This window comes from Canis lupus, unplaced genomic scaffold (assembly GCF_011100685.1).
Source record: "Canis lupus familiaris isolate Mischka breed German Shepherd unplaced genomic scaffold, alternate assembly UU_Cfam_GSD_1.0 chrUn_S241H401, whole genome shotgun sequence".
Lineage (NCBI taxonomy): Eukaryota > Metazoa > Chordata > Mammalia > Carnivora > Canidae > Canis > Canis lupus.
In genome coordinates, this window is record NW_023331172.1 from 1 (window position 1) to 16,811 (window position 16,811).

A 16,811-nucleotide genomic window follows, 5' to 3' on the forward strand; every position below is an offset into this window, starting at 1 on the left:
AGCCAGACTGCAAATAAGAGAGTCATCTGTGTTTAAACATGGAAAGGGTTCACAGTAAGGGAAGAGATCTTAAACTTTTCTCTTTTCCTGGGTGTGGCTCTTGCTTAGTATCCCTGAGGAAATGAGCTGTTAAGGGATGTGCTGCTCTGTGCATCACAGCTCTGAAAGGAGATACCTTCAAACCACCAAAGTAAACCCTCCTTTGTGGATAATTTAGTAGGTTGATTAGAGCACATTTCATCACTGACCAACAGAACAGAAACAACTACGAAAGCTGAAGCTCATTCCAGAAACATCTCTGACCAAAGTTTTCTTGAGCTTTAACTTCATGGTTTTATATTTAATCATTTCAGCATTTTGCTAGTTAAACAATTCTGATATGAAATGTGAATCCCAGAAAGCGCAGTTTCATTCCACATAGCTGGAAAATTGGTAACACATTTTTCTCTGCCACTTGTTATCGATTCGAAAAGATCATCCCAAATCCCCACTATTTATTCTGTTCATTAAATTGTCTTATCCCATGGTTTTTCCAGAAACTTTAACCACAGTTCTAATATCTTTGTAAATGTTGTCTCATTTGAAATAACTGCTTTAAACAAATATTCTAAACCCACTACCAAATTTATGGCAGCAGATTCAGACTCGAGCCCTCCAGATCACTTGTCTACAATCCATACGACACATAAGAACAAAGTCTTCCAGGGGCAGCTTGGTGGCTCAATGGCTCAGGTCATGATCCAGGGTCCTGGGATTGAGTCCCACATTGGGCTCCCCATAGGGAGCCTGCTTCTCCCTCTGCCTATGTCTCTCCCTCTCTCTCTCATGAATAAATAAATAGAATCTTAAAAAGGAAAAAGAACAGACTTCTAGTTCAGGCAGGGCAAGCCCTCCAGATCGCTGAACTGTTACCTCTTTGATTCACATCATCACCATTACTTACAGATTTTCTCTAAATTTGTATTAAAGAAATCAAATATCTTTGTAAAACTGTATAATGTAGACATTATAACAGTATTAATTTTCTTTATTAAAATCCTACTTCAGTGACTTTAACTCTGAAAAGTAAAATGACAATGTTTTTTCTTAGAACATACCAGATATCAGAGATATTGATGTTTCCGTGCAACAGTGATATTCATGAACTTGATCAATGTGTCATCATTTAAGAATCCATAAGAATAGGGATCCCTGGGTGGCGCAGTGGTTTGGTGGCTGCCTTTGGCCCAGGGCGCGATCCTGGAGACCCGGGATCGAATCCCACATCGAGCTCCTGGTGCATGGAGCATGCTTCTCCCTCTGCCTGTGTCTCTGCCTCTCTCTCTCTCTGTAACTATCATAAATAAATAAAAATTTAAAAAATTAAAAAAAAAAGAATCCATAAAAATAGGATATAAGCTGGTTGGTGTGGATCTGGCTGTGTCCACCACTTTTTCTTGTCTGGGAGGGCAACTGGGCAAATGCTGAATTCTCTCTACAGTGAACAGCAGGTGACCAGGAAGGACAGAAATGCAAGGGTTCCCTGACCATGTCCCATTGATTCTGAATAATTTGAGGCCACGTATTATAACACTAGAACTTCAGAGTTTCAAAGTATGAGGTGGTCTAGTCCAGACTGAATCCTAATCAAGTAAATCTCTGAATGCGCCAAGCAGAACCACCCCTTTCTGTCCTTTTTCCCAGGGATGGAAGAACTGGTGGTGGTCTTGGAAAGCACTCCAGCTCCAGCTTTAGCTCTAGTCCTAGACTCTAGGTCTATCCCTCTTATCTACGGAACCATTTTTAAACTGCTAGGAAACTCTAGGTAGACCATATATCTATATGAACTGCATATTTATATAATCACTCTCTGGATGTGTTTGGATTCTTCACTATGAAAAAGGCATTGCAAATCTCACATAGTTATCTGATTCCAGGTTTGTTCCCTGTTAGATTCCAGGAGTTTTATTAAGCAAAGGAAGAAGCCCTTCACAGTTGATCTTACCTTCACATGCTGGCATATAGTTCTAGGTATCGATATATCCCCACAGACCTAAACAACAGTTAAGTCCAGCAGAATATTATATGACACACAGTCTTTCTTCATGTTGGCAGCAATAGTTTGGATACTGAGAATACGGTTGTGGGTTTTTTCCTCCTGTTGTGTTACATATTTTATCAGTAATCTGAAAATCACTATATTAACACATTTGAACTGCTTAATCAATGCTAGTAAGTTGGCACTGTCAATTTTTCCCTCACTATTTATACTTAATATTCCTCTTGGGTGTGTTTTTGAACGGAACAAAGAAGGATAATTCTTCCTGTTTTTCTATTTTCCTTTTCCATCTCCCTGTCCTTTGGCTGCTATTTTACAAAACACCCTAATTATAAAAGAATGGTCTCTTACAAGAGATGAAGTACAAGAATTTTAAACCCCTTAATTGCACTGTGTGTTTCAAATCTTAAAACTGAATTCTAATTTAGTGCCTCAATATTCTAAATCAACATTCCAGGAAATTTTTTAATCTTGCAATGATGCAAAGTATCAAGTTGAAAATCAACCACAAGAAGACATAATATTTCCACACAATCTAGGGTTTGTTTTTTGGGGTGTTCAGGTGCCTACAAGAACACTAGGGAAAGAATGTAGGCCATTTTCAGGTCACTTCAGCTTTCACTGTGCAAGATACAATCAATTCAAAATAATTCTTTTTTTAAAAAAAATTTCTAGCCTAGATTTTCATTTAGTGAGATATAGCATGTATATAAACACATCAGTTTATGTCTAATTTTCCCCAAATTTATGACTTTATACTTTTAACTTATGGGCTAAAAGTGGAAAAAGATTCACATTGTTTATATTTGCTTTTTGCCTGATTAATGGCAGTTATATCAGAAGGCCTTGGCCAACACTTGGGGAAAGCAGCCAAGTACACACAGATAAGCCAAAAGTCACTAAAGATGAGCAAGTCACAATGCACCATCTGTGGTGGCACCAGATACCTGCATAAAATAATTCCTCAAAATAAGAGAAAATTCACTTAAGAGAAATGCAGCTTGTTTTAATTAACTTTCCTCCAGTAATTGATATCTTTTTAGGAAATACCATAAATATCCTGCTGGATATTTATGATTGTTTGGGCAGCTTTTCTCATGAGGGCCATAAGTAACAGGGAGACACAGTTTTGGTTTCCTCTGTCCCACACAAAGACAACTTGGGACTCTTAAATAATGCCTTGCTTTCAAATTAATACAAAATGTTATTATTTTAACCCAGTAATCAATTAAGCTATTTTTAAGAAATAATATATTTTTACAATAACCAGGCTTTAGTTGAATAAGCTGAGCTGTAGAAGTGTGGCTATACCTCCAATAACACTTGAATGAATTTAACCTAATGGAGTTACAACTTAATACAAATAGATGAGGGATATCTGGGTGTCTCAGTAGTTGAGTGTCTGACTTTGGATCAGGTAATGATCCTGGGGTCCTAGGATGGAGTTCTGCATCAGGTTCCCCATAGGGAGCCTGCTTCTCCCTCTGCCTATGTCTCTGCCTCTTTCTATGAATCTCTCATGAATAAATAGATAAAATATTTTTAAAAAATACAGATAGATGAGTTTGCATCAGAGCACATGGAAAAATATTTTCTGCCACTTTTATGTAGTTTGTTTTAAAATATGTTAACTCAGTCTTTGGAATTTTAAAGACATTTTTATATCTTCTATAATATAATCATTTATATGTGTACTAATACAACCATCACATTTGCACATACTAGACTCTTCCTAAGCTAGGGTTATGAATTAAAATTATTGTGTTTAACCACATTAGTTGAGACAGCTCTACTTTCAGCACTTGAGCCAATGGATCAGGAATGGCCACACAACAGAGGCAATGATTTAGGTTCAACACCTCACTGACCTTGACTTACAAGTATCTCTGACTTTATTGCCCCTCCGGTTCCATTGTCTTGTTTAGTTCCAACCTTCATTAATTCTAAAATGGTCCATGACAGTAACCTCCTCTCTAGCCTCTGGGCCTCCAAACTACCCTACACTCCATAGGAATGTGGCCATTTGACACCTGTCCTTACAGCTTTGGAAACTGTTCAAATGTCAATAGCCCTTAAAGTTCAAACTTTAATAAGTCAACAATTTTCTGTTAAGCAAATCAATGGATAAACCAACCTCTTCACAATTTGTCTCTAACCTATCTCTTTGGCCTTATGTCTAACTATCCATATGCGCTCCCAAATATCCTAAACTGTAGTTTTCATCACAATGGCAAATTATAGACTATGTAATCAGGCTCCCTGGGTTCTAATCTCAATAGTACTACCTTCAAGATGTGTTAGCGTGAGACCAAATACTTAATTTTTTGAAATTTCAGTTTTCCCATCTGTACAATTGGGATCAAAAGGTTGTTGTTAATTAAATGACACACACTAATATTAAATAAAGAGTAGCACAGAACATGAATACTCCTAACTCTGGGAAATGAACTAGGGGTGGTGGAGGGGGATGAGGACGGGGGGGGGGGTGAGTGGGTGGCGGGCACTGAGGGGGGCACTTGATGGGATGAGCACTGGGTGTTACTCTGTATGTTGGCAAATTGAACACCAATAAAAAATAAATTTATTATTAAATAAATAAATAAATAAATAGCAGCTAGTAATAATCACAGCAAACAAACACTTAATCCATGCCTTTACCCAAAGCTTTCTGGCTGATGTGTCCTCCCATCTGGTATCCTTTTCTCAATGAACTCCTATATGTCCCTCAAAGATTAGTTCAAATGGCACCTGCCTTTGAAAGCCTTCCCTTACCATTTCACTTGGGAAAAGGTAGCTTTCCCCACTACAATACACTTACAGCATTTTGTGAATATTGTATATTACAACCTGCATCTTCATAAATCTACATATATGTGTTCTTCCTATACTGTAAGATCTGCATGGAAAACAATATCTTTACATCCCCGTATTCTGTTATGGGTAAACTGTACCATCCCTCACCCAAGAAAGATATAGTAAAGTCCTAATACCCAGTACCTCAAAATGTGACCTATTTGAAAACAGAGTTTTGCAGATATCATTAGTTAAGATCATACTGGAGTAGAGTGGAGCCCTAATCCAAAACAAATGATACCCTTTTAAGAAGACAGCAACGTGAAGACAGAGTCACAAACACCATATGAAGCCAGAGGCAGAGATCGGAGTGATATATATCTCAAGCCAAAGAGTGCTAAGAATTGCTGGCCTTCATCAGAACCTATGAAGAGGCAAAGAATTCTGCCCCAGATCCTTCAGAAGGACTGTGGCCCTACCAATACATTGATTTCAGACTTCTAAACTACAGAATTGCAAGATAATAAATTTCTGTTGTTTTAAGCCACCAGCTTATGGTACTTCATTATAACAGCCCTAGGAAACCAATACATATTCCCAGATTCGGGAGAAAAACTAACATATTTGTGTTAAAGAAGCAAATGACTTTAACAATTTTACTTAATCAATTGGGACTTACATAGAAAAATAGGAGTGTACAGAGATGGCTAGATTAGAACATCCTAAATTCTGGCTTTAAGAATCTGTAAGTATGTGATTTCCTATTTAAGTGTCATATTTAACTTCCTTCCCCACCTAAAAAATTAAGGTTATTGATTCTTTTTCTTTTAAGATTTTTTTTATTCATGGGATCCCCAGGTGGCTCAGTGGTTGAGTATCTGCCTTTGGCCCAAGACATGATCCTGGTGACCCAGGATTGAGTCCCGCATTGGGCTCCCTGCATGGACCCTGCTTCTCCCTCTGCCTGTGTCTCTGCCTCAGAGAGACACTGAGAGAGAGAGAAAGAGGCAGAGACACAGGCAGAAGGAGAAGAAGGCTCCATGCAGGGAGCCCGATGTGGGACTCAATCCTGGGTCTCCAGGATCTTGCCCTGGGCCGAAGGCAGGCGCCAAACCACTGAGCCACCTAGGCATATCAAGACTGATACTTAAGACTTAGAAAATGTTGACATATTCCTCCTTGCCCTGTACCTACACTGCTTATAAAATGGAACCTATTATTATTCATCAAAGCAATGACATAAAAGTTTTTCAACAGGTGATTTATAAAAAATGGCATACTTATTCATCTTTATATGATATCTATAGTCCAAGGACATTGTGTCTGAGACTCCAGAAAGTTTTTTCCAAAGCATTTTTATTAACAACATGTTTTCTCTCAGGGACCTATTAATTTATTATAATGTAGTTACACTGATAGGCATCTTACCTAAAAACATTCATTTACATGGAAATAACAGTGTAAAGACAGATAAAAGTAATCTTATATTTAGGCCAGAATCAAGGTCTACTCTCTATGTTAGTAATTGCAGCTAAGAAGGAAGGAAAAAATATAGAATTTGGAAGGAGAAATTTAATTTCAGTCACTGTGGTTAGAAGGGACATTTATTGTATGATTGAAATAAGTCAATAGGAGGACAAACATTATATGGTCTCATTCATTGGGGAATATAAAAAATAGTGAAAGGGAATAAAGGGGAAAGGAGAAAAAATGAGTGGGAAATATCAGAAAGGGAGACAGAATATGAGAGACTCTGGGAAACAAACTGGGGGGGGGTGGAAGGTGAGGTGGGCAGGGGGTGGGGGGTGACTCAGTGACAGGCACTGAGGGGGGCACTTGATGGGATGAGCACTGGGTGTTATTCTATATGTTTGCAAATTGAACACCAATAAAAAATAAATTTATATAAAAAAATCCAAAGTACACAAGGAAGGCAAAATGCCATACTTATTTGGTGCCTAAAATAACATGTTATTATAAAGTAAAGCGATTTCAATTTTGGAGCATGGAAAATCCCAAAACTATGAAAAATGTGCTTTCTGAGATCTCTATGAGCCTTAACTTCAAAAACATGCAGTGAAGGTACTAAATAAGTCTTTCATGAAAAAGAATGCTCTGGCATGACTCAAATCCAGTTTCTGACACCTACCTTCAATGTTGCCTCTAAATAGATGTCTTATCTTTCACTGTTCAGGTCCTTTAGATCCAGGCCTCACAATGAAGGAAGCCAGTATAGTCACAGTCTGGTTTTCCAGCTTCTGGAACTCCTATGAATGCACAGATTTGATCCAGTCATCTAATAATTCAACAGTCATTCAATAATCATGAGTTATGCCTTACCCTAGGCCCATCACTGATTTGCTGTTGGCAGCTTTTAGTTTTTTTTTTTTTTCTCTGAAGCTCAGTATTCTCATCTGTAAGCAAGGATAATGATGGTATCTGCTTCCTAGGATTTGTTGTGGTAATTAAATAAGAGATGGCTCATAGTGCTTCACATAGAGCCTGGCATATGATAATTACCCAATACAAGTTAACTGCTGTCTTTATCATCATTACTGGAATATGTTATAAATCTAGTAAGCAAGTTGAGGGTAGGACTGTGTCTATTACTTAACGGACACCCACACTAAACAGCTGAGGCCAGTGAATGCTAAAGTAAATCTTCGTGCCAATTCCAGCTCAAAGCCTACTTCTGCAAATGTTTATTGGAACACAGCCCCTCCTGCTCTTTTATATGTTGTCTATGTCTATGTTACCCAGCAGATGTACATAGTTGTAACAAAAGGACTGAATAGCTGCAGACTGTGAACCATTTATTACTTGGCTCTTTAAACAATAAGTGTGTTAGTCCTGCACTAGAGCTTCGCCACTTACTATGCGGTCCTTACCTCATTAGAAATACAGACACTGGGATCCCTGGGTGGCTCAGTGGTTTAGCATCTGCCTTCCACCTAGGGCGTGATCCTGGAAGCTGGGGATCAATTCCCACATCAGGCTCCCTGCATGGAGCCTGCTTCTCCCGCTGCCTGTGTCTCTGCCTCTCTTTGTGTGTCTCTCATGTACAAATAAACAAAATCTAAAAAAAAAGAAATACAGACACGTAGGCTCCCTTGACCTACCGAATCAGAAACTATATATTTTCACAAAATCTCCAAATGATTTACTAACATTAAGGGTTGAGAAGCAGTGGTCTAGGTCAGAGGTTAACAAACTTTCTGTAAAGGGCTAGACAGTAAATATTTAACCTTTGTTGCAGGACTATAATATCTGTTCAAATCTGCCTTCCTATCTCAAAAGCAGCCAGAAAAAAATATGTAAATAAATGCGCACGGTTCCACGCCAACAAAACCATGTATGGAACCTAAAGTTTCAATTTTATACAATTTTCATGTATCACAAAATATTCTTTTAATTTTTTTTCAACCATTTAAAAATTTTGAACCCTTCCCTTCGCTTGTGTACCATACAAAAGCAGGCAGCAGGGCAGCCCGGGTGGCTCAGCGGTTTAGTGCCACCTTCAGCCTGGGGTATGGTCCTGGAGACCCTGGATCGAGTCCCACATCAGGCTCCCTGCATGGGGCCTGCTTCTTTCTCTGCCTGTGTCTCTGCCTCTCTCTCTCTATGTCTCTCAAGAATAAATAAACAAACAAACAAACAAATAAATAAAATCATTAAAAAAACACAAACCAGGCAGCAGGTAGGATCTGGCCTGTAGATCAGAGTCAGCAGTCTTGGTCTAGGCTAATGCCACATCACTGTTTAGCCAACAGGTTACCTCTCCTCCCATACTCTCCCCAGGACTCTAAACACCTATGTATATTTTCTGGCACATGTGACTTTAGAGAAGTTATCTTCTACTTATCTAACTTATCCTAAAAAATATTTCTGTTCCTCCTTTATGACTTCTAACTTGTAATATAAAGTTCCTATCAAATGATGTGATGGTGTAACTGTTTCCTTTTCATTGGCAGATTAGAACATACCAGAGAGGCTGAACTAGGAAGCTATAGGTGGATAGACAGACAGGTGGACAGATAAGATACCTGCCTCCAACGGAATAGGAACCTGATCACAATGAAAAACTCTTTGTCTCTAAATTCAAACCAACTATGCTGAGCATTTCTAAATATATAGTCAGGATTTGTGTCTATTTGATCCACAATACCCTTCTCCTTGGCCCTTCAAGTAGTACAAGTATGGAAAGTAACATAGGAAGTCTGCACATCTTGCCCTTGCCCTTCCCCTTCCAGAGGCTAGTAGATCACAAGCAACTGAGAAGGAACTGCCAGAGAGGGTTCTCCCTCCAGAAAAAAGAGCTTTGTCCCACTCTCAGGGCTCTGGGACACATTGGTGGGAGATGGCTAGAGGAGGGGATCCCTACCTGCCTTTTATTTAAGCCAGTATTCTTTGTTCCTGCTTATACTGAGATCAAAAATCAGTTTCAGAAGAGCAGCTTAGTTCACAGAAACCTTTAATTTATGTTCAAAGTTTATTGAAGCTAAGCTCAATAAATGGTAGATAAGAGGACTTTGTTGAGTAAACACAAGATTAATAATTTAGGTTTAGCAATTTAAGAAACATGAAAGTACTCGAGATTCATCAGAAGCACAAACTATATGAACTATCTGCACAATCTTAGAGGAAACATTTACATATACCTATAGACTTAGGATATATATAACATTTTAATCTAAATGAATGTGTTAGAATACATTCTGACTCCTGGTCTCGGCTACCATCACATCTTTTTTGTTGTTTAACCTTACTCTGTTTTATCTTTCTACCATCATCCAATTTTCCCTCTCCTTTCTAGGATAATTTATTCTGCAAGACAGGCTGAGATAAAAACCTTTCTACATAATCTGATAAATCTTATAATTGTAAATTATTCAGTAATGAAATGGTTCCCATAGTGTATTCATTAGGAAGATTTCAGCTACAAGAAACAGAAAATCCTGGCCTAACTAGCTGACATCTTAAGAAATTGATCATTTCATACAAGAAATTCTGCGGTTAGGTAGCTACAGGGTTGCTTAATTCAGTGCCTCAACAACATCATCAAGGATCTTTCCATTTTTCTATATTGCATTATTCAGGATATAGGCTTATCCTTATGTTAACTACCTTACACCATATGTGACAAAAAGATACCCAGTAAAAATGCTGTTTTTGTGTCTCTTTAATTATGATAAAGTTTTTCCCTGAACTCCCAGAATATTCCACTTCATAGCTCATTGACCAGAAATGCATCATACCTGTTTCTAAAATATGAGCAGCCAAGAACAATGAGATTACCATAATTGTGCTGAATGGGGAAAATATGCAGCCAAGAATATTTTATCCTGCAAGGCTGTCATTCAGAATAGGAAGAGAGATAAAGAGTATCCCAGACAAACAAAAACTAAAGGAGTTCATAGACCACTAAGCCAGCCCTGCAAGAAATATTAAGAGGAACTGAGTGGAGAAAAAAGATCAAAAGTAACAAAGACGGGCAGCCCCAGTGGCCCAGCAGTTTAGCACTGCCTGCAGCCCAGGGTGTGATCCTGGAGATCCAGGATCGAGTCCCATGTCAGGCTCCCTGCATGGAGTCTGCTTCTCCCTCTGCCTGTGTCTCTGCCTCTCTGCCTGCCTCCTCTCTCTCTCTCTCTCTCTGAATAAATAAATAAATAATCTTTTTTTTAAAAAAAGCAACAAAGACTAGAAAGGAACATCACCAGAAACACCAACTTTATAGGTAACACAGTGGCATGAAATTCATATCTTTCATAAGCAATCTGAATGTATATGAACTAAATTTCCTTTATTTTATTTATTTATGATAGTCACAGAGAGAGAGAGGCAGAGACACAGGCAGAGGGAGAAGCAGGCTCCATGCACCGGGAGCCCGACGTGGGATTCGATCCCGGGTCTCCAGGATCGCGCCCTGGGCCAAAGGCAGGCGCCAAACCGCTGCGCCACCCAGGGATCACGTGAACTAAATTTCCAATCAAAAGACATAGGGTATCAGAATAGATTTTTTTTTAAAAAAAAAGGCACATCTATATGCTACCTACAAGAGACTCATTTTAGACCTAAAGACACCCTGATATTGAAACTAAGGAGATGGAGCACCACTTATCATGCTAATGGATGGCAAAACAAAGCCAGGGTTGCCAAACTTATATCAAACTAGATTTTAAAACAAAGACAGTAACAAGTGTTTGAATGATACACTCGACTGGATGCACTTAACAGGTATATTCAGGACATTTCATCCCAAAGTAGAATATGCATTCTTTTATGTACAATGGAGTATTACTCAGAATGAAATCTTGCCATTTGCAACAATGTGGATGGAGCTAGAGCACATTACACTAAGTGAAATAAGTCAGTAAGAAAAAGACAAATACTATATGATTTCACACTCATATGTGGAATTTAAGAAACAAAACAGATGAACATATGGGAAAGGGGGGAAAAGGGGGGAAAAGAAGAATGAAACAAACCATAAGAGACCTAACGACAGAGAACAAACTGAGGGCTGCTGGAGGGAGATGAGCGGGGATGGGCTAGATGGGTGGTGAGGACACTTGTCAGGATGAGCACTGGGTGTTGTATGTAAGTGATGAATTACTGAATTCTACTCCTGAAACCAATATTGCAAATGTATGTTAAGTAGAACTTAAATACAATTTTAAAAGAAATTACCGTAATTGGATTAGGAAAGCATATGGTCATGTGAAAGATTAAATTACCTGAATGAAAATCAGCATTAGAAAGAAGTGGGGAGGGGTGCAGGAGCTATACTCAGTAGTCACACAATACTCAATACTACAATCATTAAGAGGTATCTTGTTCATCAGCCTTTGAAGGTAGCCAATTAATTTGCAGGAAATAGTAACTGGGAGATTCTGTGACTATACAATTTTATATTACTAGAGTAATAAAGATCTGAAGCAGCCTCAATGTAATTACAGAATAAAGGCACATAAGACAATCTGAGAATAGTTCTAGAATTTGGCAAAACCTGGTCCTAACACCTTTCAGTAAACCAATGTTCATCAAGGACTCAAGCAGTTGGAATTTATAACTGCCACTCAGGCCCCAGCCGATTTCCCCATGATGTGATCAGTTCCAATTAATATAATGCATCTTGATTTGTGTATCATTCTGTATTCAAGTATGACGAGTACTTGAATACAAAGTTTACTTTAAAACAAGCAAAGAACAAAAAAAGCAAAGTTGAATTTAAAAAAATTAAAACATTCTAATGTGACCCAGAAGCTATCAATTTGTGAATGTTGCCGGGGGGTGGAGGGGGTGTTCTCTTACAGCCTCATTTCAGGGGGCTGCAAGTGGGCAGAAACAAGGCTTGGTCATTCATAGCTGATTGATGATAGAAAACTGAAATGGAAAGAGAAGTCTGTGTATTCTGTTCCTTCTGTCCCTCCCTGTCCACCCACAGTGTCCACCTAGCGGCACAAGTACAGAAACTTGGTTTCCGTAAGCCAAGAGGAAGAGCAGAACGCTGTTTCTGAGACCCAGTGGATGGAGGAGGGGCCATGGCACACAATTCCTATTTACTTTTTCAACTATTTCTTCAAACTAAGAAAAAAACCCTATTCTAAATCTAACCTATTCTAAAATTATCCTAAATTTTCCAAAAACGAGATAGAAAGCATCTCAAATTCCCTTTCATAATTTGAAAGCACAAGTTAGAAATTGAACACCAATAAAAAATAAATTTATTGTAAAAAAAAGAAAAGAAACTGATGTCTGTTAATATATATCAGTACCTCATGCGTTTCAGACACAGCTATCTTACCTTCTTGTTATGTTTGCTCTTTTTTATACGAATGTACTAATGTAGCCAAGTAATTTAGGATGGGATCAACTCTAGTGGACTTCACAAGCAGGTTTAGTTTTGTTGGACAGCTATTCTTTTAAGTGTTTTGTTGCTAAAAATGTGACAGAGCTACTGTTTCTCCCATGAGTGTTCTGAAGACATATTTAAACATTTCAACCTGTAAGAATCTGCTTAATTCCTCTGCAGAATATTAAAGAGAAAAGAAGTTACTCTTTGACCAGGAAAGTTTAAGGCATTTAAATATGATCAGATATCCAGAAATAAAATAGTACATTCCATGAAGAAACTAGGAAATCACAACACAGATACATTCATTGTACATGAACAACTCAGAAACTTAGTATAAAAGCAAAGAAAATATTAAGTGATATTATTAAAGTAAGCTAACTAGAATAAGAAAATAACATCAATACCACATTAATTCTATTGGTTTTTCTTGCACAGAACAGAGGGAAAATGATTTAAAAAATTGGACATATTAAATTTCTCCATTCTTTCCACTTAAGGGTAAAGTCTAGATTGAAAATGTTCTAAGAATTTCCTTTTATTTTATTATTATTATTATTTTAATAATATTTATTATTATTTATATGGAGCCCAATGAAGAACCTGAACTCATGATTTGAGCTGATATTAAGAGTCAGACACTTGATCAACTGAGCCACCCAGGTGCTTCGAGAATGTTTTGAGAATTTAATGGATAATTATTTCCCTTAAATCCAAATTTTTCCTTAATAGATTTTTAGAGAACCATATGCTCCTCAATAGTACTCAGTTTTGGCTTATAAATAAGATGAAAAACGTTTGAGGGATAATGGCTTTTATGTATAGACCTGGGTGTGCATATGCACCACACACGTGTGTGTGTGTGTGTATATTTCCATCAACTGTTTATAATGGAAGTGTATCCAGAATAAGGATAAAACTACTGATTGGATTCTTAAACTATATAACTACTGCTTCAGTCTTAGAAAAACTGTTGCTCAGAAGCTACCAGGATTCTAAGTAATCAACCAGGATATCTACAAGCAAACGTACAGAACTTTTAATAAAAGTCCACTACCTAATCTAAGGTGATTTGAGTACATCTATAGGTGTTTATGAGATTTTATCACATATCACTATGGTTCATAAAACACATTATTTATACAAACAATAACCACAGAAGTCCAACTCTCTAAACTTTCAAGTTACCACTCGGTAAAGCAATCAATTACTTTGATTTAGTACACTGCTATGGGTTTTTCCTGGATGGCAAAGCCTAGATATTGGGAAAGAAGCTAAAGACACGGCCAAGCTTCAGACCTTATGCTTTCTCCCTAAAAGACATTTAAATAGTACCTACCTGTTGCAGAGAGATATGCTGGTTTATGTAGATTTTCATCTATATCAAGTGTTAGCACCTTGCAGTACAAAAGATCATTTTGGTCTTCCTAAAAAACAAGGGAAAAATTGAGCAAAGGCATTCCCCATATGTGTGCTTTACTCAGTTACTTTTGCCACTTTGGCTTTGGACTTTTTGGAGTGGAAGGTGAAATCTAGATGAAAATCAGACCCTTTTCGTACCCCATGAACTCTTAACTCTTCTTTTAAGTCCAGTACAAAACCTACTTTATTTCTTAAAGTCCCTTCCAGTCCTGTGTAATCCATGATCCCATGAAGACTTCTACAGACCCTGACCACAGCAAATTCAAATTATTTGATAAGAAGACACACTTCAGATAAATGGGACTTTCGTGCTGCTCTTTGGAATAATCTCTGGGGACCCGGTCTTGTTATTGTTGTTTCTTTTTTTTTTTTTAATTGATGTTCAATTTACTAACATACAGAATAACACCCAGTGCCCGTCACCCATTCACTCCCACCCCCCGCCCTCCTCCCCTTCTACCACCCTAGTTCGTTTCCCAGAGTTAGCAGTCTTTACCTTATGTCTCCCTTTCTGATATTTCCCACACATTTCTTCTCCCTTCCCTTATTTTCCCTTTCACTATTATTTATATTCCCCAAATGAATGAGAACATATAATGTTTGTCCTTCTCCGACTGACTTACTTCACTCAGCATAATACCCTCCAGTTCCATCCACGTTGAAGCAAATGGTGGGTATTTGTCATTTCTAATGGCTGAGTAATATTCCATTGTATACATAAACCACATCTTCTGTATCCATTCATCTTTCGACGGACACCGAGGCTCCTTCCACAGTTTGGCTATCGTGGCCATTGCTGCTAGAAACATCGGGGTGCAGGTGTCCCGGCGTTTCATTGCATTTGTATCTTTGGGGTAAATCGCCAACAGTGCAATTGCTGGGTCGTAGGGCAGGTATATTTTTAACTGTTTGAGGAACCTCCACACAGTTTTCCAGAGTGGCTGCACCAGTTCACATTCCCACCAACAGTGTAAGAGGGTTCCCTTTTCTCCGCATCCCTCCAACATTTGTTGTTTCCTGCCTTGTTAATTTTCCCCATTCTCACTGGTGTGAGGTGGTATCTCGTAGTTTTGATTTGTATTTCCCTGATGGCAAGTGATGCAGAGCATTTTCTCATATGCATGTTGGCCATGTCTATGACTTCCTCTGTGAGATTTCTGTTCATGTCTTTTGCCCATTTCATGATTGGATTGTTTGTTTCTTTGGTGTTGAGTTTAATAAGTTCTTTATAGATCTTGGAAACTAGCCCTTTATCTGATATGTCATTTGCAAATATCTTCTCCCATTCTGTAGGTTGTCTTTGAGTTTTGTTGACTGTATCCTTTGCTGTGCAAAAGCTTCTTATCTTGATGAAGTCCCAATAGTTCATTTTTGCTTTTGTTTCTTTTGCCTTCGTGGATGTATCTTGAAGAAGTTACTATGGCCGAGTTCAAAAAGGGTGTTGCCTGTGTTCTTCTCTAGGATTTTGATGGAATCTTGTCTCACATTTAGATCTTTCATCCATTTTGAGTTTATCTTTGTGTATGGTGAAAGAGAGTGGTCTAGTTTCATTCTTCTGCATGTGGATGTCCAATTTTCCCAGCACCATTTATTGAAGAGACTGTCTTTCTTCCAATGGATAGTCTTTCCTCCTTTATTGAATATTAGTTGCCCATAAAGTTCAGGGTCCACTTCTGGATTCTCTATTCTGTTCCACTGATCTATGTGTCTGTTTTTGTGCCAGTACCACACTGTCTTGATGACCACAGCTTTGTAGTACAACCTGAAATCTGGCATTGTGATGCCCCCAGATATGGTTTTCTTTTTTAAAATTCCCCTGGCTATTCGGGGTCTTTTCTGATTCCACACAAATCTTAAAATAATTTGTTCTAACTCTCTGAAGAAAGTCCATGGTATTTTGATAGGGATTGCATTAAACGTGTATATTGCCCTGGGTAACATTGATATTTTCACAATATTAATTCTGCCAATCCATGAGCATGGAATATTTTTCCATCTCTTTGTGTCTTCCTCAATTTCTTTCAGAAGTGTTCTATAGTTTTGAGGGTATAGATCCTTTACTCTTTGGTAGGTTTATTCCTAGGTATCTTATGCTTTTGGGTGCAATTGTAAATGGGATTGACTCCTTAATTTCTCTTTCTTCAGTCTCATTGTTAGTGTATAGAAATGCCACTGATTTCTGGGCATTGATTTTGTATCCTGCCACGCTACCGAATTGCTGTATGAGTTCTAGCAATCTTGGGGTGGAGACTTTTGGGTTTTCTATGTAGAGTATCATGTCATCGGCGAAGAGGGAGAGTTTGACTTCTTCTTTGCCAATTTGAATGCCTTTAATGTTTTTGTTGTCTGATTGCTGAGGCTAGGACTTCCAGTACTATGTTGAACAGCAGTGGTGAGAGTGGACATCCCTGTCTTGTTCCTGATCTTAGGGGAAAGGCTCCCAGTGCTTCCCCATTGAGAATGATATTTGCTGTGGGCTTTTCATAGATGGCTTTTAAGATGTCGAGGAATGTTCCCTCTATCCCTACACTCTGAAGAGTTTTGATCAGGAATGGATGCTGTATTTTGTCAAATGCTTTCTCTGCATCCAATGAGAGGATCATATGGTTCTTGGTTTTTCTCTTGCTGATATGATGAATCACATTGATTGTTTTACGGGTGTTGAACCAGCCTTGTGTCCCAGGGATAAATCCTACTTGGTCATGG

General features: G+C 38.2%; 1 long non-coding RNA gene across 1 annotated transcript; it reads right to left on the reverse strand.

Moving 5' to 3' along the window:
* Positions 1-1,293: 1,293 nt before the first annotated feature.
* On the reverse strand, positions 1,294-14,112 carry LOC119879083. The gene is made up of 3 exons (XR_005387326.1): positions 14,023-14,112; positions 6,981-7,098; positions 1,294-1,333 (listed from the first exon to the last, which is right to left on the reverse strand). It is a non-coding gene; the product is annotated as an uncharacterized LOC119879083 (long non-coding RNA).
* Positions 14,113-16,811: the final 2,699 nt, after the last annotated feature.